Source organism: Lynx rufus, unplaced genomic scaffold, assembly GCF_022079265.1.
Source record: "Lynx rufus isolate CCGP_SWC_20201006 ecotype Redwood Valley unplaced genomic scaffold, mLynRuf1.p SCAF_5, whole genome shotgun sequence".
In the NCBI taxonomy this organism is placed as follows: domain Eukaryota; kingdom Metazoa; phylum Chordata; class Mammalia; order Carnivora; family Felidae; genus Lynx; species Lynx rufus.
In genome coordinates this window covers 115,346,444-115,370,141 of record NW_025814867.1, presented here as the reverse complement: position 1 = coordinate 115,370,141, position 23,698 = coordinate 115,346,444, and the positions used below count along the sequence as shown (strand labels likewise).

Sequence of the window (23,698 nt, the reverse complement as noted above, 5' to 3'; positions counted from 1 at the left end):
TTAAAAAAAAATTTTTTTTTCAACGTTTATTTATTTTTGGGACAGAGAGAGACAGAGCATGAACGGGGGAGGGGCAGAGAGAGAGGGAGACACAGAATCGGAAACAGGCTCCAGGCTCTGAGCCATCAGCCCAGAGCCTGACGCGGGGCTCGAACTCACGGACCGCGAGATCGTGACCTGGCTGAAGTCGGACGCTTAACCGACTGCGCCACCCAGGCGCCCCCTTATTTTCTTTTAAGGCTTATTCTAGTTTTATAAGTGTTTGATTTATTTCCTTGACTATATGCTTGCTTTTATCAGTGAAATATTTTCCTTTCGTAATTTTCTTCCAGTTATGGCCGTTTTTTGTTGTTGTTGTTGTTGTTGTTTTTACACTTAAAGAAGTCCCTTTAACATTTTATAGGGCTGGTTTAGGGGTGATGGATGTCTTTAACCTTTGGGAAACTTTTTGTCTCTCTTTCAACTCTGAATGGTAACTTTGCCAGGTCGTGTATTTTTGGTTTAGTGGGTTTGTTTTGTTTTGTTTTTTTTCTTTTCAGCACTTAGACTGTATTTTGCCCCCCACCCCCACTACTGGCCTGTAAAGTTTCTGCTGAAAAATCATCTGATAGCCGCATGAAGTTTCCATTATATATAACACATTGCTTTTTTTCTTGTTGCTTTTAAAACTCATTTTTTATCTTAAACTTTGATATTTTAATTATTGTGTTTCTGGCATGGATCTCCTTGGGTATATCTCATTTTGAGCTCACTGTGCTGCTCTTAAATGTTTGTTCCCTTCCCCAGGTTGGGGAAGTTTTCAGTTATTCAAACAAGTTTTCTGCTGCTTTGTCTTTTTTTTCCTTCTAGGATGTCTTAAATGTGAATGTTAGTATGCTGATGTTGTCCTAAAGGTCCCTTAATGTATCTTCATTTTTAAATTCTTTTTTATTTTTCTGTTCAGTTGGGTGGCTTTCTATTACCATGTCTTCCAGATTGCTGATCCACTTTTCTACATCCTCTAATCTAGTGTTGAGTCCCTCTAGTCTATTTTCATGTTAGCTATTATATTTTTTCAACTCTGATTAGTTCTTTTTAATATTTTTGTTCTCTTTGTTGAAGATCACACTGAGTTTATCCACTCTTCTTTCAAGTTCGGTGAACATTTTTATGACACTTACTTTGAACCCTTTATCAGGTAGTTTGGCTATTTCTATTTTGTTTACTTCTTTTCCTGAGATTTTTTATTGTTCTTTTGTTTGAAACATATTTCTCTGTCTCCTTGTTTTATCTCTCCGTGTTTGTTTCTGTGTATTAGGTAGCTCAGCTATGTCTCCTGGTCTTCAAGATAGTGCACTTAGATATAAGGCATCCTGTGGGGCCCAGTAGTACAGAATCAGGTGCTCCAGGAGTGCCTTCTGTGTAGGCTTGCATACCCTCCTGCTGTGACTGGGCTGTGACTGCTGCACACATGTGCAGTATGCCGACGTGTGGGGCTGGCCCCAGCCTAGTGGGCTGCAGTGAATGGTTATGACTACTGTGTATACTGGTTGGCAGGGAAGGCCTCCAAGCACAGCTGTCGAGGAGGCCCAGCTGCACTTGCAGTAAGCTTGCTGGTGGGCGGGGCCGGCCCCCAGCCTGACTGGGTGTATTGATGGATTGTGACTTGGTGTGCTGGCTAGAGGCCCGCCTGTGGCCAGTGGGTGGATTATCTCCTAGTACAGCTAATGGAGAGCCTTGGCTGCAACTGTTGACAGGGGTGCATGTTGGCAGCATTGTAACCCCCTCCCTGAGGCAGAATGTGTTTTGTAGTGGCACTGGTTCTGGCCAGGGCTATCTGCCAAGTGTAGTGGGGTGGTAGTAACTATGGAGGGGATACTGGTCCTGACTGTTGCTGCCCACTGGGTGTGGCAGGAGGTATTCGCTTTGCAAAGGTGTGTTTGCTCATTGGGGTGGATTTTCACAGAAACACTGGAGTGGGCAAGCAGCACTCCCAAGGTAAATGGAAAGTGCCAGTTAGCTGAAGGAGGGCAAAAAAATGGTGCCCAACAAGACTTCCGTTCCTGGAGAAAGCTGCTACAGTTCCCTGTCCCTCCAGTACATCTTAAAATTAGTCAGTAAATCTCTTTCACTTATAACCCAGGTCCTTTGAAATTTCGGCCTCTGTGCTGGGTCTCAGATCAAGTGATACAGTGTGCTGGCCCATTAAGAGCAGAATCTGAGTTTCCTGTAAATCATTGCTTTCCTTGAGTTAAGTCCCATTGATTTTCAAAGACATTATGGGGCTTGTCTTCCAAGTGCAGATCCCCAAGGTAGGGTGTGCCTGATGTAGGGTTTGATTTCCTTGCTCCCCAGGGAGAACCTCCATTCCTGTGATATTTCTCCTGCATGTGGGTCACTGCACAGAGGGGTTGGGTTCCAACCATGTCTCTTCCCCACTTCCCCTTCTCAATGTGGCTTTCCCTTTATCTTTAGCTGTGGAAGTGCTGTTCAGCTAGTCTTTAGATCATTTTCAGAGTGAGTTACATTATATATACCTGTAGCCTCAGTATGTCTGTGGGACAAAGTGACCTCAGGATCTTCTGATTCTGCCATCTTCCTTGACCCCTAATGTTATCTCAGTTTTAGTATAATAGTGTCCTTGATTCTTACCAAACATAGTAAATATCCACTGTTTAAAAATAATAATAGTTAAAAATAGCAACTATTCACTGTTTAAAAACAGACGCAATAAGATTAGCAAAATAGTATGAACAGAAACAATTTTGTTAGCTTCACAATAAATACAAACAGGTACTCATCGATTACACTTGAAATAATAAAAACCAAAAACAGGTACTCATGGATGATACTTGAAATAAGGAAACAAAATAGGATGTATCTGATTCTCATCTATATACAAAAATTCAACAACTAGATCAGGGTGGTTTTTTTTTAATTTAATAAAACCATCAATTAATATAGACTTCACAAAGGAATGAAAAGATGAATGAGACATAACTCATTTCTCATGTGGAAGAATATATACTTTATTGGAGGAGAATGGCACATACTTAAAATATGCAGATAATCAGTAAAGGGAGGAAAGCGTTTTCTAAATTGAAACGTGTATTGTGTGAAAAGTCCATTTTACTTTGACATTATAAATTTGGCCTCCATAGCCTTGTAAAGAATATGAAAAGTACTCAAAAAATATTTCTAAATGTTCAATAGCCACCTACAAATAGTAACTTGTATATTTCCCTTTAAAGGTGGATAAAACATATTTCCAAAGAATTCTTACTGCAAAATAATCTCAAAATTTTAAGTAAAAAAGTACATTCTGCTGAAACTAAAATTATACTGTATGTTAACTAACTGGAAGTTAAATAAAAACTTGAAAAACACATTCTGAAACAATATATATTTTATGAGCTTAAATTGGCTCAAAATTGATATGCATGTATTTTTGTGTGTGCACACATGCATATATGTGCAAATAATACCTTATTTGTGTGTATATTTCCAGAAACTTAATTGTGGTTGTTTCTCATTAGTGTTACTGCTAACTTATATTCTCTGATTGTCTTTTATATTCTCAAATTTTTGGTGGTGATTTTACATACATATAAATTATACACACACACACACACATATATGGCATATGTACAATATATTATTATACATGTAATGTATATTATGTGAAATATTATATATAACAAATGTTATATGTATACATATATACATATTCTATTCATAAAATGTATGTTGCATGTATTATATAAATTATGTAAAATATATAATGAATATATATTATTTTATAATTAGACATTAAGTGGTAGAAATAAAAGGTCTTTTCCAGAAATAGAAGGATAAATATTTTATGATATGTTAAGTATAAATTATTTAGGGGATAGTAGTCAGTCCTTGAAACTGTATAAGTATTTTAACATTAAGGTGGCCACCGATGCATGTGGAATAAGTCGAAAGCAAGAAGTGAAGAGAAATTAAACACACATAGAATACAATTACAGAAAACAAACTGTCCATTTTCTAAGAAATCATATGTGCAAAATAACAAGAGAAAAGTCTCCATGAAACCTGGTAAACATTTATTAAATATTTTATAAAGCTATCACAGAGTCATACACTCTAACTTGTATATCACTGTATTTAAAATATGACAGCAAAGCCATTTTTTCAAAAGTGCTAAGAATCTTTGACACATTTACATGCTATGGAGACCTGTGAAAAGTTTGAAATCGTAGTCAGCCAGATGGTTATCTGCATGATACCAAATTGCCACCTGCTTAATAACAGTTGCATGATTAACTGCACTTTAAAAGTTTTTATCCAAGTATTTGGCAAAACACAGGAACAATCATTATTCTATGTGATATTTTAAAGCATTTCATGATACTATATATCTGATGATAGAGAAAATCTTTGTATTTCATAAAAATAACACTGTTAAGTACATAGCACAAAAGCACAAAATGTACTGGATGGCATAAGTGTTCGTGTCATTGTGAGACTTGCACTTTTTATTACTTCTAGAAAATATATTTTAGACCCAATCTTTCACCTATCTGCTGCCCTGTTTGTTCGATCATAAAAGGAGATCATGAAAGAGATGAATGTTCTCATGAAGGAGAACATTTACATTTAATTTTCCAAGTAACAGAGCTGCTTTGCAATGCTACCTCAGAAATTTGATTGGTAAAACAACTTAGATGGTAATTTGTGCCTTTGTATAGCTCATATAGTAGACTTAATTTACACAAATGTTAGAATATTTAATGGATATTTTCTTTATGTATCAACACATTTTAATAGCAGTATGGCTATTGTACAACCAGCTATTTAACATTAGCCTCGTTAGTATAGATTATAAGCAAAACTCGCATGCTTTATGCAAATAATGAATCAATTACATTTTGATAATAAATTAATAACCTATTTTGTGAGTAAGTTGTGTGTAGGCCATTTATATAGACAATACATAAATATGGAACTCAGAAAGAGCCAAATTAGTTTTAAAAATTAGTATTTTCATTATGAATGTGTATTTTAAAAATGTATAGGTTTTCTACATTTCTTTTACCTTTTATTAAACATCATAGTATTCAAAATGCTGTGCACAGTAATTGCTGAATTTATTTTACTCTTTGGCATGTATTCATTCACGTATTTGTGACTGCTGCATGAATGTTTCTACCCATCAACTTTCTCTTTCAAATTAAACATTTCAATTATCCAGAATGTTTGATCATTAAAACAAGGCACCGCCCAGGCTTTCCTTTTCCTCTATATTTAGTCTCATGAGTAAATTTGGCTTTAGTAAAGTTACAGAAATGAGACTTCCAAAAGCCTTGAATACAAAATGTAAAATATTGCGAAGTATCTCAAATATCAAGATAACGGACTTAGATAAAATAAATGACTTAAAACTGCTTTAAAAATTACGTTATTTCAATACAGACTTGTGATATACTTGCTCAAAATTCTTGAAAATTACGAATCTAAAATATTGGCTTTATTGACTCACTACTTTGGTGTAGCAGGATTCTTGCACAGAGACTTGACATCAAGGTTTTTTTGTTTTTTTTTGTTTTGTTTTTTTTTTTTTTTTTTTTTTTTTTTTTTTTTTTAGAAAGCAACTTTATTTGTGCCAGCACTGCTCAGTTTGGGTTTGTACCTGAACTGAGCTCGGAACGCCACATGGCATAGTTTTTATATATATATTTTTTTTTACTTTTTTGTCTCCCATATATGGTAACTACACACACACATACACACACATGTAGTCTGATTAAGTGGTCTCATGTTCCAAGGTTGTGAGGGATGTTGTCACATACGGTATAGTCAGGTTGCCTTTTTTTTCTTTTTCCCCTTAGGAGGGGACGCTATCACACGGGAGCTTTATGAAGCTATGATATCCAAACCTTTCTCTGATTCTTAATCTTGTTGACCCAACCATTAATTCATTTTCTCTTCAAAACAATTTTCTTCCCACATTATTTGTAATTCTCTCTCACAGCCTAGATAATAGTTTAATAATGACTTTTACTGCATCATGACAACTATGGATACTAAGTAACTCTACTCAAAGTCTAATACTCTCTCGCTCTGTCCCAAGCCTCCCTAGCACATGAAATTTTAAATCAAGTATGTTTGATAACTATGACATATGATGTTTCAGATTGAAAAAAAACACAAATATTTCTATTTATCAAAATAGACAATGTATTAAGATATTTAGTGAGAGACACTATAGATGCGTGCTGATTATTGGTATGTTTTCGCAAACATTTTTTTCTTCAAAAGGATTTTTTTTTCAAATATACCTCAAATATTCAGCCTGTTCAGGTGCTTAGAATTATTTGTACCTAAAGGAAAAATGAAGACACTGATACTACTCTAGAGAGAACACAGAAAGAGAAAAAAGAATATTGTGTGACCATTTTCATGTGTGTGTGTGTGTGTGTGTGTGTGTGTGTGTGTGTGTGTATGCATGCAAACCTGTGCATATACAGGTTTATTACATAAACCTGGAAAATCAACTCTATGCCTTTTTTTATTCTTTTTAATTTTATTTTTTTTAATTTTTTTTATGTTTATTTACTTTTGAGACAGAGAGAGACAGAGCATGAACGGGGGAGGGCCAGAGAGAGAGGGAGACACAGAATCCGAAGCAGGCTCCAGGCTCTGAGCTGTCAACACAGAGCCTGATGCAGGGCTCGAACTCACAGATCGTGAGATCATGACCTGAGCTGAAGTTGGACACTTAACTGACGGAGCCACCCAGGTGCCCCTCTATGCCTTTTTTTTAAAATTAGATTTTATAAGAGATTTTGTGTCTAATCACTGTCGGAGTTTATAATTGCAGAATCCTTTGTCAACTTTTAGAATCTCTATAGTTTTATATATTTTCTTCCACATAAACACATTCTTTCTACACATTAGTCCTTTATTTTGTATAATTTTTGGTTCAATTCCATTTTTGAGACTAGATATTAAAACCTTTCCTGAGTAATTTTCTGCCCCTAGAGTTGGATTTAGAATGCCACATTTTTCTTTTCTAAACTATAAGTAGAATAATATTTTTATCTTCTAGAAGAAAAAAACAAAACAGGGAGCCTGGGTGGCTCAGTTGGTTGAGCGTCTGACTTCAGCTCAGGTCATGATCTCACAGCTCGTGGATTCCAGCCCCACTTCGGGCTCTGTGCTGACCGCTCAGAGCCTAGAGCCTGCTTCCAATTCTGTGTCTCCCTCTCTCTCTGCCCATAACCCTCTCACATTCTGTCTCTGTCTCTCTCAAAAATAAAGAAACATTTAAAAAAATAGAAGAAAGAGAAAACAATTGATAGGTTTTAATTTATTATGGTATTTAAAATTAGATACTGAGTATATTTTAGCTTACTATTTAAGGAAAAACAGATGAGTTACATATAAGTGTTACTATCATCCTTAGCAAAAAACAAGTCTATATAAATATTCAAGATATATAGAATAAAAATGGTTTGTCTTAAGCGGTACAATTAAATTTGGACTTGGTGATATAATCCGATTCAATGTGTGTTTTAAGTTTTAATAGTTTTATATTTGTTCAGTGACAGAAAAATCTCATCCTTCAGGTAAAAGACTTGGGAATAAGCAGGTCACTGAGAATATAAACTGAATCTGAGAGAAAGGACTTGGAAGAAGTAAACAGGAACATGCATTTTGCTTATTCAGATATTAGGAGACTCAACACAAACCTGTTAGTATTCCTAATAAGGACCGAACAATCTTCAGTGTAAACCCAAGTGCGGTTAGGTCTCTGTTCTACTAGATACGTTCATCAATACCTCAATGGTTTGAGTTACCTTTTTTCTTTTTTTCCTTGAATACTGCAAATCTTTTGCTAAGGAAGAATGCCCAGGTGCTGAGAATCTTCAAACTTTGTATATAGCTTGCAAGTTTAGAGTGTTGAGCACAGACTGCATTTTTTCTTTTATTAGTGTCCACATACCCAGCATTCTTTGTCTGTTGTAGTCAGTAGAGCTTATGTCATTGAACCATGCAGGGAAAATAGAATGCTCTCTCTGAAGATCAAATTAACTCTTAGACACCAACCTAAAAACTAACAGAATATTTTATATATTTCATGTGAAATTTGGTTTTCTTCTAACACATGTTTGTATTTCATGCTTCTCCTTGCCATTCTCCCTCTACGTAGAGGTAACTCTACGCAATAGGAGAAAATTTAGGTTGCTATAAAGAAAAAAGACTTATAAGAGATCTTGAGAGACTGGACAGTCCAGAGGTGCTTCCTCCAACGTGGTCCCTTTTTATTTTAAACCTTATCTGAGTCTAATTGAATGTTCTTCTCTTAACTGGAAGACTCATGAGTGGCACCAAAATATATCTTCTTTCTCTTAGGTTGGATTATTTCAGTGGAGATCCAAGGATAAACATTTTCGTATAAGTAATTTATTAAGAGGGTTCTAGTAAAAATCAGAAGGAGAGTAAAGAAATTGTTTGATAGGGGCAAAGTTCAATAAAGACAAAGTACTTTGTAGGAAAATTTTAGTTCATGCTGCAGAGACCTCTTGAAATAGTGTAAGTAGCAATTCGTAGTGGCTCTAACAAGATAGAGAGGAGCTGAAGTGTTTATATTTATATCCCACATATATTTGTCAGTCACTGGGTTACAAAAGGCTGAGGGGAATGCTGGCTTACTCATCTGGTAAAACAGGTAAAATGTGATCAGGCAGCTTTAAGGGCAAGTCTTTTTGTATGTTTGTTTTTGTTCTCTCTTTTTTTTAAATGTTTATTTATTTTGAGAAGAGGGAGTTTAAATGGGAGAGGGGGAAAGGGAAAGGAAGAGAAAGAATCTTAGAAATCTTGCCAAGTTTCACACTTGGCATAGAGCCCAATATGGGGCTTGATCCTTCAAACTGTGAGATCATGACCTAAGCCAAAACCAAGAGTTGGACACTTAACCCACTGAGCCCTCCAGGCACCCCAAGGGCAGGACCTCTGATAAGAAGATTCAATTGCTATTCAGAGTAGAAGCACATCAGTAGCCCATGTACATGCAAGCGATAAGGAATAAGAAAAAAATATGCACAGACAAGCGTGGGCTTCAATACTACAAAAGAAGAGGTATAATCTCACTACTGAATTGCATGAACTTTGTTTTAGCTGAAAAAAATGTCAGTATAAAAATTAAACTACAATAAATTTCACCCTTTAGGTGTACCTTTTGATGAATTTTGGCAGTTGTATATATTCATTATCTCATCAATCATGATACAGAGCAATTCCAACCAACTAAAATATATTCTTGGGCTCCTTTGCATTTCATGCCTCCTCTGGCTTTCCTTCCTCACTGCTAGGAAACACTGATCTCTTCTTTGTCCCTATAGTTTTGCCTTTTCTGTAATTTCTTATAAATGATATAATGCTTACGTGTTTGTGTTTGACTTTTTTGACATAGCATGATTTTTGAAATTCATCCATTTTCCAATGTTCAAATCTGTTTGTTTTTACTGCTGAGTAGTATTCTCTGAAATTAGGTTGTCACAATTTGTTTACTGACAAGTTTGTGATGGGTGTATCATTGAGCATTTTGATCAGAAATCTCTGAGAGTTCTATTTGCTCCACATCCTTGCCAACACAAGGCATCATCAAGCATTTTGATTTTAACAGTCTAGTAATTTGGTGGTGTTATTATGGTTTGAATTTGAATTTTCTGAGTGACTAATGTTGAGCACATTTCCATATGCCTATGGGCCATTCATCAATCTTCTTTTGTAAATGATCTATTCAATTGCCCATTTTTTTTGTAGGAAGCAGTTTTGTTTGTTTTTTTTTTTGTTTTGTTTTGTTTTGTCCACAGAAGTCTTCAATGTTAAGCACCATTTATTAGAAAGACTATCTTTTTTTCCATTTTTTCCATTTTTCCATCCCCCATGATTTTTCCGTTTAACTAACTTGGCACTGTGTAAAACAAATAAACCCACCCTGTAAATCTGTGATTATTTTTTCACTCTGTTTTCTTTTTTATTGATCTATATATTGATCATTACCACTATGCACACTATATGTGGTGAATCTTTCAATAGCAGATGCATTCTGTTTTGAGGTGTTTAAAAATAATTAATTTGGTTAGAATTTGTTCAAATTCAAATTTGTCAAATATGTCAATTTTTTTTCTTTTTCTAACAATTATTGATAGATAGGATGTTGTAATCTCCAGGAATAGATTTCAAGAGAATTTATGTTTCAAGCCCAGTAATTTACATTCAGTTCTCTTTCTTACACATTTGATTGATTGTTCGACTGTTTTCAGGTCGTCTATTTTCTCCTTCAATTCCCCTTGCCTTTGAATCCTTAAGCATAGTTGTAAAAAGTACTTTTAAATCTATGTCTGCAAAATCCAACATGTTCATCATTTCTGAGTTTGTGTCTTTTGATTGGTTTTTCTCCTCTTTTTAAATTCACTAATTTGCTATTTTGTACTGAATATTGCTGTGTTATGCTATTAATGTGTAGATTTTATTGTCTTAAAACAAGGTGACATTTTATTCTGGTAGAATTTGCAAATGAGCTTGACTTATTTGAGCTTCTTCCTAGATTGTGCCAAGATAAGTCTGGGATTATTTCTTTTAGGACTATGTAAATCTTATTCTTAATGTATTGTCTTTCTGGGAGTTTACCAAATGCCTGGAGTGTAAAATGAGATCTCTCCACTCTAGCTTATAAGAATTTGAACATCTAGCAGCTATATTCAAACCCAAACAATTGTTCAGCTCATATCTCCGCAATAGCTCCTCTTTGGTAGTTTTCTTCTCTTTTTTCTTCTCTTCTTTTCTTTTCTTTTCTTTTCTTTTCTTTTCTTTTCTTTTCTTTTCTTTTCTTTTCTTTTCTTTCTTTTTTTTTCCTTTTCATTTGTTTTGTTTTGTTTATTTTTTAAAAAAAAGTAAAAAAAATTTTTTTTCTTTGGTTGTGGAGTGGTTAGCCTTGCAAAATCTCCTCTCGTAACTTCTCAGCTTAATATTTATCTAGAAAGTCAAGCAACTTCTGTGCATATTCCTGAAGGCCCTTCATTGTACAATATCTTCTTCAGTTCTTGGCCCATAAAGCCAGCATCCTCAATAACATAACATTGATCTCTGTGGTTCCAGCTCAATGTAATTTTCGGCTCTAGTTGGACTTGCTGTACTCCAGAAAGTATCTCCAGGCATAAAACTGAGGTTATAGAACCATCTGACAGTTTTTCCTTCTTTTCATGATAACAGCATCACTTTGCCTATCATTCAGTATTTGAAAAGTTATTATAGTTATCTATTAGGAGACATTAATTGCTAACAGTTTCGCCATTTTAATCACATATGGAAATCCCCATTCTTCTTTTTCTGAGTTATTTTTTAGTTGCAGTATAGCTAACACACAATGTTATGTTTGTGTCAAATGTACAACATAGTGATTTGACAAGTCTGTATATGTTAGGCTCACAAGTGTAGCTACTATCTGTCACCATATGATGCTATCACAATACCATTGGCAATAGTCTCTATGCTATACCATTTATCCCCATGATTTATTCATTCCCTAACTGAAAGCTTGTATCTTCCACTCCCCATCATCCATTCTGCCCATCCCTCCCACTTTCCCCTCTAGAAACCATCAGTTTTTCTTTGTATTTATGGGTCTGTTCCTGCTTTTATTTTATTTTTTAAGATTCCACGTATAAGTGAAATTGTATTTATCTTGGTGTGACTTATTTCACTTAGCATAATACCCTCTATGTCCATCCATGTTGTTGCAAATAACAAGATCTCATTACTTTTATGGCTAAGTAATATTCCATTATAGATATTAATATTCATATTCAGATTTATAAATATATATGTATATACACACATGCCCCACATCTTCTTTATCCATTAATTTATTTATTGAATGTCCCTAAATTTTTAAAGTGAGTTTTTCAACAAATTGTTTTGATTAACTGGATGGGTTTTCATAGTTTTTGAGCAATATTTTTTAATACATATAAACATCCTTGGAAAACTTCCTTCATAATTAGTGACAAGTTTCCACATGAAAAAAGAATAGTGTATTTTTATCAACAGGGGAAAAAAGAATAGTATATTTTTATTGGGTCATCCTAATAATGTAATTAGGATTTATGGTATAAAGTCATTACTTAAAAAGAAGTAAAACTTTTAGAATAATGTCTATGTTATTTGTCATTAATGTAATGTTCTAAAGGTCACAACATTAAGTGCATGTGTGAAAATTAGTGCTGTGTACTTGGTTAGTTATGTCTTGAGGTGAAATAATCATAAATAGCTCAACTTTACAAAATAGGATACTGAGTATATCCATTGATGGTAAGAAATAGTGAGTAGTGACCCAACCTGAAAGCAGTATACCATATTTCTTTTACTTGCAACATCTTTCACAAAAAAGTTAAAAATCAACCCACCAGGGCGCCTGAGTGGCCCAGTCGTGTAAGCGTCTGACTCTTGGTTTCAGCTCAGGTCATGATCTCAAGGTTCGCGGGCTCAAGCCCCCCACTGGGCTCTGCGCTGTTAGCCAATTCCTTAACATTTCTTCCTCTCCTTCACCCTCTTTTCTCTCTTTCTCTATATACACACATCCTATTGGTTCGGTTTTGCTGGATAATCCTAATACAAAGGCTGTATTCATTTTCCGTAACTAAATACATATGTTCATGTCTCACCTCCTTTGCTAGTAGTTCTTATATATTGTTATAATTCCAGTTATTTTATTTGCATATGATTTCTATCACAAATTAGGGTATAAAATTCTCTACAACTGAGACAGTGTATAATACCACTTTTATATCTGCGTCTATTACATTTTTCTTTTTTAATTACTGAGATAGTTTACTCATTTTTTTTAATGTTTATTTATTTTTGAGAGAGAGAGCAGAGAGGGGGAGGGCCAGAGAGAAAGAGAGACACAGAATCCGAAACAGGCTCCAGGCTCTGAGCTGCCAGTACAGAGCCCGACGCAGGGCTTGAACTCACAAACTGTGAGATCATGACCTGAGCTGGAGTTGGACACTTAAGCAACTGAGCCACCCAGGTGCCCCTCTAGTCCATTTTTCAACTGCACAGGTAGAATGCCAATATATATTTTAAAAATTAATCCTATTGCTTTATATTATGCTACTGACTCTTGTGAATAAATATGAAGCATTTGATATATTATTAAACCTCAAAAAGTATGTATCTTTGTGTGTGTGTGTGTTGGAAAAGAAAAATGGAATGATATCATTATTAGTTGCTTCTAATGACTCTCAAAGGAACCAAAAACTAAATGAAATATTTGTCCTATATCTGTTCATGAGTGTTCTTAAAAGAAATATTACAGTTTTGTTTATCATGATTAGTATCATGTCATAATATTTTAGATTGTTTTCAATTTAATTTAAAGAGAATAAGGCCATATCTATTTTAAGTATACTGTTGCTTTTGTCCCCAAAGTGAATATAGTTAGATTTACTTTTACTGCCACTTTATTTTTAATGAGAATATTTCAGTGACAACAACAGTAAAATACTCTGATTGTTTTCAAATTAGAGATATAAACTCTGCTCCATAATTTACTTTTGCCTCTCTACTTCATGGAATGCTTGTTATTTCTAAGAACTGCAGTTTCCTATAAATGATATAAATAAGGTAAATGATGATCTTCACCTTTCCTTAAATTTCTAAGAGGCAAAGACTAACTGAAAGTTTGTATTCACCTATTTTTTTTTCATGGGAATTATTTAAGAGACAGAAGTTTTTCTTTTATTATTGGCTGATAAGCAACCAAATTGAAGCAAATCAAATCAATTTATAAACCTGTAGGAGGATAAAATATAGACATAAATCCACTGAACACACATGTAACTAATACACCCTCTGCACGTATTCTGAATGATTTCAGCGAACGCTACTCGTCTGTCCATAGGCACATGTAATGAATGCCAATGCAATCATCTGGAGGCTTAGCCATCCTTCTCTTCTTCTTCTTCTTCTTTTGTCTCTAGACTCTCCAACTTTCACGTTTTTCATTCACTCCACTAAGCTTCTCTTGAGCTTTCTAGGTTTGACAAAGTTGTCCTCTGGCATGTTTTTGCCAGCTGTCATGGCTCATGTGCAATTTAAGCCTCTGTTGCACACTATTGTAAATCCAGGTAATGAAAGCCACAAACTTCTCACAAGCATTATAAAGCTGACATCTGTCAAGATAAATATTGTGCAGTCAGCAAAGAGAGGGGATGGCTTAGATGGCTTAAACAGGTAACCTTGATATTTCATTTGAGAAGGCTTTATATGAACCTTCAGAGTATCGTGGTTTGCATTAAGTTGTTATGTAACATCTGCAGATCACTTTCATGCTCTTAATAAGTAATAGTTTATGTTTTTAAAAAATCTGTGTTTTGGAGAAAACAGATGAATTATTTCCTAAGCCCATTATTTAAAAACATGGTATGATTTTCTGTGTTTTATTTACTTATTTACTATCTTATTGTAATATTAATACCTGTTGTTTAAATAAAATATATACATGTGTTAAAGTACACATATGAAGAATATCACAATTACTTTTATTGTCACAAACCTTTCAATGTTGTTTAGCAATACTTTATATTCCTTTAATATTCTTTTATTTTTGCAATGAACACTGTATGAAAATTTGCATCTTAATATATCTCCGTAAATCTTATGTCATAAACATTGTCATGTTAATCATGTTTATCTAAATTATAGCATGAAGTTACCCTGTAGCTTTCTGGCTTTTAATGACAGAACATTTTACAGAGTGCTTTAATTATAACTATTATAACAACTATACAAATAAGTTCTAACATTGGCCATTTCTTATAGGTCAGACTATTTCCTATGTGATATATATTCTCTCATTTAGTTCTTTCTAATAATTTTTTTTAAAGTTCATTAATTCATTTTGAGAGAGAGAGAGAACACACACAAGGGGAGAGGAGCAGGGAGTGAGGGAGAGAGTGAGAATCCCCAGCAGGCTCTGTGCTGAAGTCCAATGTGGGGGCTCAAACTCAAGAATTACAAGGTCATGACATGAGCCAGTTGGCTACTGATCTGACTGAGCCACCTAGGCCCCCAATCTCATTTAATTCTAACAATAATCTACTCATACTATTATATAAATATAAGTTAAAGTAATACACAAATAATTATGTAAATATAATACAATAACCATTATATTATGTTCTCTCTCTCTTATAGACAATAAAGCCAAAGATTAGAGAAGTAAAACAAAATGGTTGAGACAATACAGCCAGTAAGAACAAGAGCTGGCACTCGAGCACATTCTTGTAAGCATCTTTAGAATTAGTTCTTGTAATATCTTATCATGTACAACACTATGTGACAGGAAAATGAAGATTTAGTTTTAGTTACAACTCACAAGTTAGAAGATTATTCTTTACCCCATCTTATTTCTTTAGTATATTCAGAGAACACTGTAGAAACAGAACAACACGGATCACTATGGAAAAAAAAAATAGAGCTGACTATATAAGGAAAAAGAATCTTCATCCATTCCCTTTGAGCAAAGGAAAAAAAAACAAAAACTAAAAACAAATGCTTTGTGTCAAGGTATAAAAAAAAAAAAAAAACAAGAAATGAGAATGCTGTAAGAATTACATTCTCTCTTGTCAGACAGTGAAACACCAAACAAGAGTAGACCAGAAAAAATGTTATTGACATAGACATGCTTTTTATCATTATTTTTTAAGGAACGAAATACTGAAAATGGATTTGGAACCCATAAAATCCTTTAGAATTTTTCCATACAAGTATGTATGTAATGATTGAGACCCATAGTATACATGTGTGAATCTTTTTATATACGTACGTGTGTGTGTGTGTGTGTGTGTGTGTGTGTGTGTGTGTATTTCAGCAGTAGGTAAACTAATGCAAGGTCTAATTATTCTGTTAATTTTGTATTTTTGAGATTAGAAATAAGAGAAAGATCCTGTCATTAGAATCTAAATTGTAGTATACTCATCTGTGAAGAGATCTATCATTTTGTGAGAAAGAATAAGGAAGAATGTGATGAAATCAGAGTGAGCAACTGGGGGTGGAGGGGAGGAGAAAAAGCCAATATAGTATGCTCTTGCTCTTCTCTGTAAGAAAGAAGGTAAATAAGATTAACATATATATATATATTTTTTAATTTCTAAAGAGAGCAAGAATGAAATATGAACTACTCAATTTTACATAAAACTTAGAAAAAGGGAATTGACAGGGAGAAGCAAATACATTTATATGATTTTGACTTTGAACCGTATTTCTTTTACACTTCCAAAAATGAAATTCATCCACCTGTAGGGAAATACCTTAAAAAGTAGGAAAAATGAATGCAAAATTAGGTACAAACATTAGAAAATAAGTCCAACTCTATATTAAATAGGTAACACATCCATGTCTTATACAACGTTATTTATAATTATAACTCAATAAAATTGGAAAAAAACACCAAAAAAAACCCACAGACATAAGACCTAAATAATATTTCAAGTAATTTTAACACAGTTCTTTATATAGATTTATACACACACACACATACATGTATAAACAGAAAGAACTATAAATACACTTTTGGTACATTTTCAATCAAAAATGAACAATAGGTTTATTGTTAGTAATGTTGACAATGTAATTGTAAGCTACATTAAAGTACATTCTTGGGGCCCCTGGTTGGCTCAGTCAGTTGAGTGTCTGAATTTGTGGCTCAGGTCATGATCTCACAGTTCACTAGTTCGAGCCCTGCTTCAGGCCCTGCGCTGACAGCTCAGAGCCTGGAGCCTCCTTCAGATTCTGTGTCTCCCTTTCTCTCTGTCCCTCCCCTGATCAATTACTTTCTCTCTCTTTCTCTGTCTCTCAAAAATAAACACTTTTTTAAAAAGTACATTCTTTCAAACTACACCAAATGTATTATAAATGAATTACAATTATTCCCTAATATATGTTTTAAAAAAATGTAAATATATTGAATTTATTTGGAAACAGTTTTTACAGCATAAAAGCATTAAATAAAATAGTTTTATAGCATAAAAGTACTAAATAAAATAGGTAAAAACCTTTTTGTTAAATTTGAGTTAGAAATACGAATGTAACTTGTAATTTAAAGTATATATATTCTCTAGGTTTTTGCTACTGAAATAATCTAGAAGCAGTGACCTCCCAAGAGTAATGTGTATACGTAACAACCAGACTTTGATTCTAAAAACTATTCTCCAATATAATGAAGAGGTGAGACTTGAAGAAATAGCTATTTCCAAGTCTGAGAACAGGGAAAATAGAGAAAATGAAAAATGCACACAAGAAACTGATCAAATATTAATGTGTTCATATCAAAAGGATACAGAAATGGGTTGGCAATTTGTGTGGAAAATTATATATATATATGTGTGTGTGTGTGTGTATATATATAAATTTTTTTTCAATGCTATACATCTCAAAATCTTGATTAGTTTTTCCAGTATGAAAAATATGATACCCACTTTAAGTTTGGTATATACACTTAGTGGATCTTTCCATTCTGTTTATTTTTAAACTTTTTGTATCGTTTTGTTTTAAAATCCTATTGTGCAAAAATATATGGCATTAGAGAGGAGACAGTAAGATTTAAGAAGAAAGATAGTATCTTTTAAGCAGTAGGCTTAAACCATTCATATGCATAACGATTTTTGATGAGTTTGAATATATTCCATATTTGGTTTTATGTGGTCTTGTCATTATCCACTTATTTTATACACTCCATTTTCCACTTTTTGGTGATTTTAGTTTGCTTCATTTTGTTTACATATTTAAAACTATGTATTTTACTCTCAAATTTTCTGATTACTTTTATGTACATATTTGACAGGTAACATTAAATTTAAATTTTCTAATAAAAGTTGAAGTTTAATAAGATCAGTTTTACTCTCTGCAAGGACATTAATACCTATTTAATTTTATCTTCTTTTCTTCTTATCCTCTTTCCCCATAAACACACACACACACACACACACACACACATCATAGGACAAACCTTATTATTTTCATCTAGGTTGTAGTTTAATTTGTTAACCAAAACACATTTTAAAACACTGATTATTTAGATATATTGCAGACATATTTTTGGTAGCAAATTCTTGAATAGTATTGTTCAAATGCCAGTAAGCTCATTAAATAATTTATAGAAATATAGCATATCAGGAATGGAATATTTTGTTGTCATTAATATTGATATGATTTGTCCATATCAGCATATATTTAAAATGCTCAAAATTTATTGTAAAGTGAAAAAATTAATTTATATGAAGACAGTTATTTTAGATACCATTTTATTCAACTTCTATCAATAGTTATGTCTAGAGATATACCCAAATAAATAGGTAGATATATACATACATAAACAACTTGTCATTTCTGAAAATAGGCACCATTATTTTATAAACACATTTGCCTTTATTGAGAGGAAATGGTACAATGTGTTTCATATACATTTGTAATGCTAAAATTTTGCCATGTTTATGTATTATGTAAAAAAAAAACCCTATTCAAAATGTCTACTACAACATGACAGTTTTTAAAAAGTTCTTACAAGTCAATGATTACATGTTACATGGGCATCTGGGAAAAGTTAGTAAAAAAAATTAATCATTGATGAAGAAAAACACATGTCCCTACAATAAGGAGAGTTGAATCTTCACAATCAGTGAAATAAGATTTGCCTACAATCTCATCATCTACAATATTAGCAAAGCACTTTAAAATAAACAATTGATGGAGAATGTGAGAAAAATGTTACTGAGGTGAAAATTGGTATTTAATGGCAATACATATATCAACCTTCAGCTGGTATGAGACAGTGTAATTAATTATTCGGATAGCATTCCAAGTAAGAGTATGTTTAACAATACTCTGCCCTCTAAGGAACATTTCTTCTGTTTTTATTTTCCTTAAATTCAATAAACAGAGAATTAAGAATGATGTTGATTTGAGTTTCTAAGGTTCACGCCTGCGAGTCAGGATTCTCAATCCAGAGACAATGGCCCCAATGTGATAGAACCCCAAAGGCTTCATTGAGAGTAACTGGAATGAGACAGTTGATAGCTTTGATGACATGAACCTCTCTGATTCCCTTTCCCGTGTCATCTATGCCTATGGCTTTGAGAAGCCTTCTGCCATCCAGCAGTGAGCCCTTCTTTCTTGTATCAATGGTTAATGTGATCACTGAAGCCCAATCTGAGACTGGGAAAATAATCACTTTTGCCATATCAATTCTGTGACAGATTGAATTGGAACTAAAGGCTACACAGGCCTTGGTCCTGGCACCCAGCAGAGAGCTGGATCAGCAGATACAGAGATAGTCATGGAATTAGGAAATTACGTGGGTGCCTCCTGCCATGCCTGCATTGAGGGGACCAGTGTGTGTGCTGAGGTGCAAAAGTTGCAGATGGAAGTTCCCCATATCATCATACCCCAGGTCATGTGTTTGATATGCTTAACTGGATATACCTGTATCCCAAATACATCAAGATGTTTGTACTGGAGGAAGCTGATAAAATGTTAAGCCATGGATTTGAGGACCAGATCTATGACATATTCCAAAAGCTCAACAGCAACACCTAGGTGGTTTTGCTGTCGGCTACAATGCCTTCCAATGTGCTTGAGGTGACCAAGAAGTTCATGAGGGAACCCATTTGGATTCTGGTCAAGAAAGAGGAGTTGATCCTGGAAGATATCCACCAGTTTTACATCAAGATGGAACAAGAGGAATGGAATCAGATGCACTGTGTGACTTGTGTGAAACCCTGACCATCATACAGGCAGTCATATCCATCAACACCTGAAGGAAGGTTGATTGGCTCACTGAGAAGACTCACACTTGAGACTTTACCATGTCCTCCATGCATGGAGATATGGACCAAAAGGAATGAGATGTTATCATGAGAGAGTTCAGCTCTGGCTCTAGCAGAGTATTTATTACCACTGACCTGCTGGCCAGAGGCATTGATGTGCAACAGGTTTCTTTAGTCCTCAATTACGACCTTCCCACCAAAAGGGAAAACTGTACCTACAGAATCAATTGTGATGGACCATTTGTCTGTAAGGGTGTGGCTATTAACATGGTGACAGAAGACAAGAGAATTTCTCAAGACAATGAGAACTCTACAACACCTCCATTATACCCCCCAATGTCGCTGAAACCATCATCTGAGGTGCTTCCTGCTACCTAGCTGTACCTGGAGTTCAGTCCTTGGGCAGGATAAGGGGGGAGGGGGCACTGAAGAGGAGCAGGAGAGGGGAGGAAAGGGAGCCAAGGGATGGACATCTTGTCATTTTTTTTTAATAAATGTCACTTTTTGAGGCCAAAAATAAATAGACTTCTGTTGATTTTATTTTATTATATAGGCTATACTTTAGAGAACAGCATGTTTGGCATCATAAAACAGAGCTATGGTTGAAGTATATCTATTGTAGACATTACAAGTAATCTCAGAATAACCTCGTGGGTTTTTTTTTCCATTTTCATGGGTGTGTGTTTGCAAAATCTAGTTTAAAAAGAAACCCATAGCAGTTTTCATTTGCCCAGAATGAGGGATGAAGATTACAATTTACAGTCACTTTCTATTTTTTTATTGACGTATAGCTGACATACAGTATCCTATTAGTTTATATCAATAGTACATCATAGTAATTCAATATTTTTATACATGATGAAATGATCTCCATAAGTCTAGTTATCATCTGTCACCACACAAAGTTACTACACTATCATCAACTGTATGATATATTATATCCCCGTTATTTATTTATTTCAAAACTGGAAGTCTGTACCTCTTAATCCTCTTTACCTATTTTCCCCATCCTCTAAACTTTGGTAACCAACAGTTTCCTGTATCTAGGAGTCTGTTTCTGTTTGGTTTGGTTTTGTTTTTAGATTCCATATATAAATGAAATCAGACGGTATTTGTCTTTCTCTGACTTATTTCACTTCACATAATGCTCTCTAGGTCTATCCATGTTGTCTCAAGAGGCACAATCTCATCTATTTTTATGGCTGACTAATATTCTGTAACACACACGCCACATCTTCCTTATCCATTGGTCTATTGATGGACATTTAGGTTGCTTCCATATCTTAACTGTTGTAAATAAGGTTTCCATTGAACATAGGGATACAAATACCTTTATGAACTGGTATTTTCATTTCCTTTGTATAAATGCCCATAAGCAGAATTGCGGGTGGTTTTAATTTTCTGAGGAACTTTCATACTTTTTTTCACAGTAGCTGAACAAATTTGCATTGCTACAAAGATATTATGAGAGTTTTCTCCACATACTTGCCAGCACTTGTTCCTTTTTGTCTTTTTGATAATCCGGGAGGAGAGAGGTGGTATCTCATTGCATTTTTGATTTGCATTCCCCTAATTATTAGTGTTTTTGGGCATCTTTTCATGTGTTTGTTGGCCATCTTGCATGTCTTCTTTGATAAAGTATTCAATTCCTCTCTCCATTTTTTTTTTAATTTTTTTCAACGTTTTTTATTTATTTTTGGGACAGAGAGAGACAGAGCATGAATGGGGGAGGGGCAGAGAGAGAGGGAGACACAGAATCGGAAACAGGCTCCAGGCTCCGAGCCATCAGCCCAGAGCCTGACGCGGGGCTCGAACTCACGGACCGCGAGATTGTGACCTGGCTGAAGTCGGACGCTTAACCGACTGCGCCACCCAGGCGCCCCCCCCTCCATTTTTTAATCACGTTGTTTGTTTGTTTTTATATTAAGTTGTGTTAAGTTCTATATGTATTTTGGATGGTAACCCTTTATTGGATGTATGATTTGCAAATATCTTCTCCCATTCAGTAGGTGCCTTTTCATTATGTTGATAGTTTCCTTCTCTGTGCCAAAGCTTTTTAGTTTGATGTAATCCCATTTTTTTTTTAATTTTAACTTTTGTTGCCCTTGCCTGAGTAGGTCCAAAAAGCATTGTTCACACAAATGTCAAAAAATTTACAACCTGTGTTTTTTTTCTACGAGTTTTATGGTTTCAGGTCTTACATTCAAGTCTTTAATCCATTTTGAATTTATTTTTTAATATGTTAAAAGATAGTGGTCCAGTTTCATTCTTTTGCACATAGCTATCTAGTTTTCCCAGTAGCATTTATACGAGACTGTCTTTACCCCATTAAATATTCTTGCCTTCTTTCTTACAGATTAATTGGCTACTTATGTGCGGAGTTATTTCTGGGCTTTGTATTCTATTCCATTGGTCTATGTGACTGTTTTGTGCCAGTCCCACACTGCTCTGATTACTATAGCTTTGTAGTATAGTTTGAAATCAGATAGCATGATACATATACCTTTGTTTCCCCCCCCGCCCCCCCCCCCCAAAATTATTGCTATTTGGGATCTTTTCTGGTTTCAAACACATTTTAAGATTCTTCTTCTTAGTTCTGTGACAAATACCATTAGTACTTTGATGGGCATTTCATTGAATCTGTAGAATGCTTTCAGTAGTATAGACATTTTAATAATATTATTTCTTCCACTGCATGAGCATGGTGCACCTTTCCATTTATTTGTGTAATTAGTAACTCTTATCAAAATCATCTAGTTTTCAGCATACATGCATACATCATCTTATTGCATTTTTCTTTATTGTGTATTATGAATATTGCATTTAGTACAACTAAAGATTTGTGGCAACCCTGAATTAAACACATCTCTTGGTGCCATTTTTCCAACAGCATTTGTGTAATTTGTGTCTCTGTGTCACATTTTGGTAAGTCTCACAATATTTCATTTTAAAAAATTTTTTTTAATGTTTTACTTCTACTTTTGAGAGAGAGAGAGAGAGAGACAGAGTGAGAGCCGGAGGAGGGAGGGAGACACAGAATCTGAAGCAGGCCCCAGGCTCTTAGCTGTCAGCACAGAGCCAGATGTGGGGCTTGAACCCACTAACCATGAGATCATGACCCGAGCTGAAGTAGGAGGCCCAAATGACTGAGCCACCCAGGCACCCCTCACAATATTTCATTTTTTAATTATTATTATACTTGTTATAGTGGCCTATGATCAGTAATTACTACTCCCTGAAAGGTAAAGTGATGGTCAGCATTTTTTAGCAATACTTTTACTTAAGATATGTATATATATATATTTTTAGTCATAATGCTATTGCACACATAATAGGCTAAAGAGTCGTGTAAACATAACTTTTTCATGCAGTGGGAAACCAAACAGTGTATTTGATTCACTTTATTGCAACATTTACTTTACCACAGTGGTCTGGAACCGAATGCTCAATGTCTCTGAGGTACATCTGTACAGGTCTTTCACCTCCTTACTTAAATTTATTCCTAGGTATTTAATTCTTTTGATGCAAATGAAAATGAAATTGTTTTCATAATTTTTCTTTCTGATACCCTGTTATTGGTATATAGAAATGCAACCAATTTCTGCATCTTAATTTTGTATTCTGCAGCTTTAATGAATTCAGTTATTAGTTCTAATAGTTTTTTGATAGAATTTATGTATATGTGTGTGTGTGTGTGTGTGTGTGTGTGTATATATATAGTACAATGTTATCTCCAAATAGTGACAGTTTAATTTCTTCCTTTATAATTTGGATGCCTTTATTTATTTATTTATTTATTTATTTATTTATTTATCTATCTTGTCTGTTTCCTGTGG

The 23,698-nt window shown here is 34.3% G+C and overlaps 1 pseudogene; it reads left to right on the top strand.

Moving 5' to 3' along the window:
* Nucleotides 1-1,845: 1,845 nt before the first annotated feature.
* LOC124527258 (eukaryotic initiation factor 4A-I-like) lies at nucleotides 1,846-20,221 on the top strand (annotated as a pseudogene).
* The last annotated feature ends 3,477 nt before the right edge of the window (nucleotides 20,222-23,698 follow it).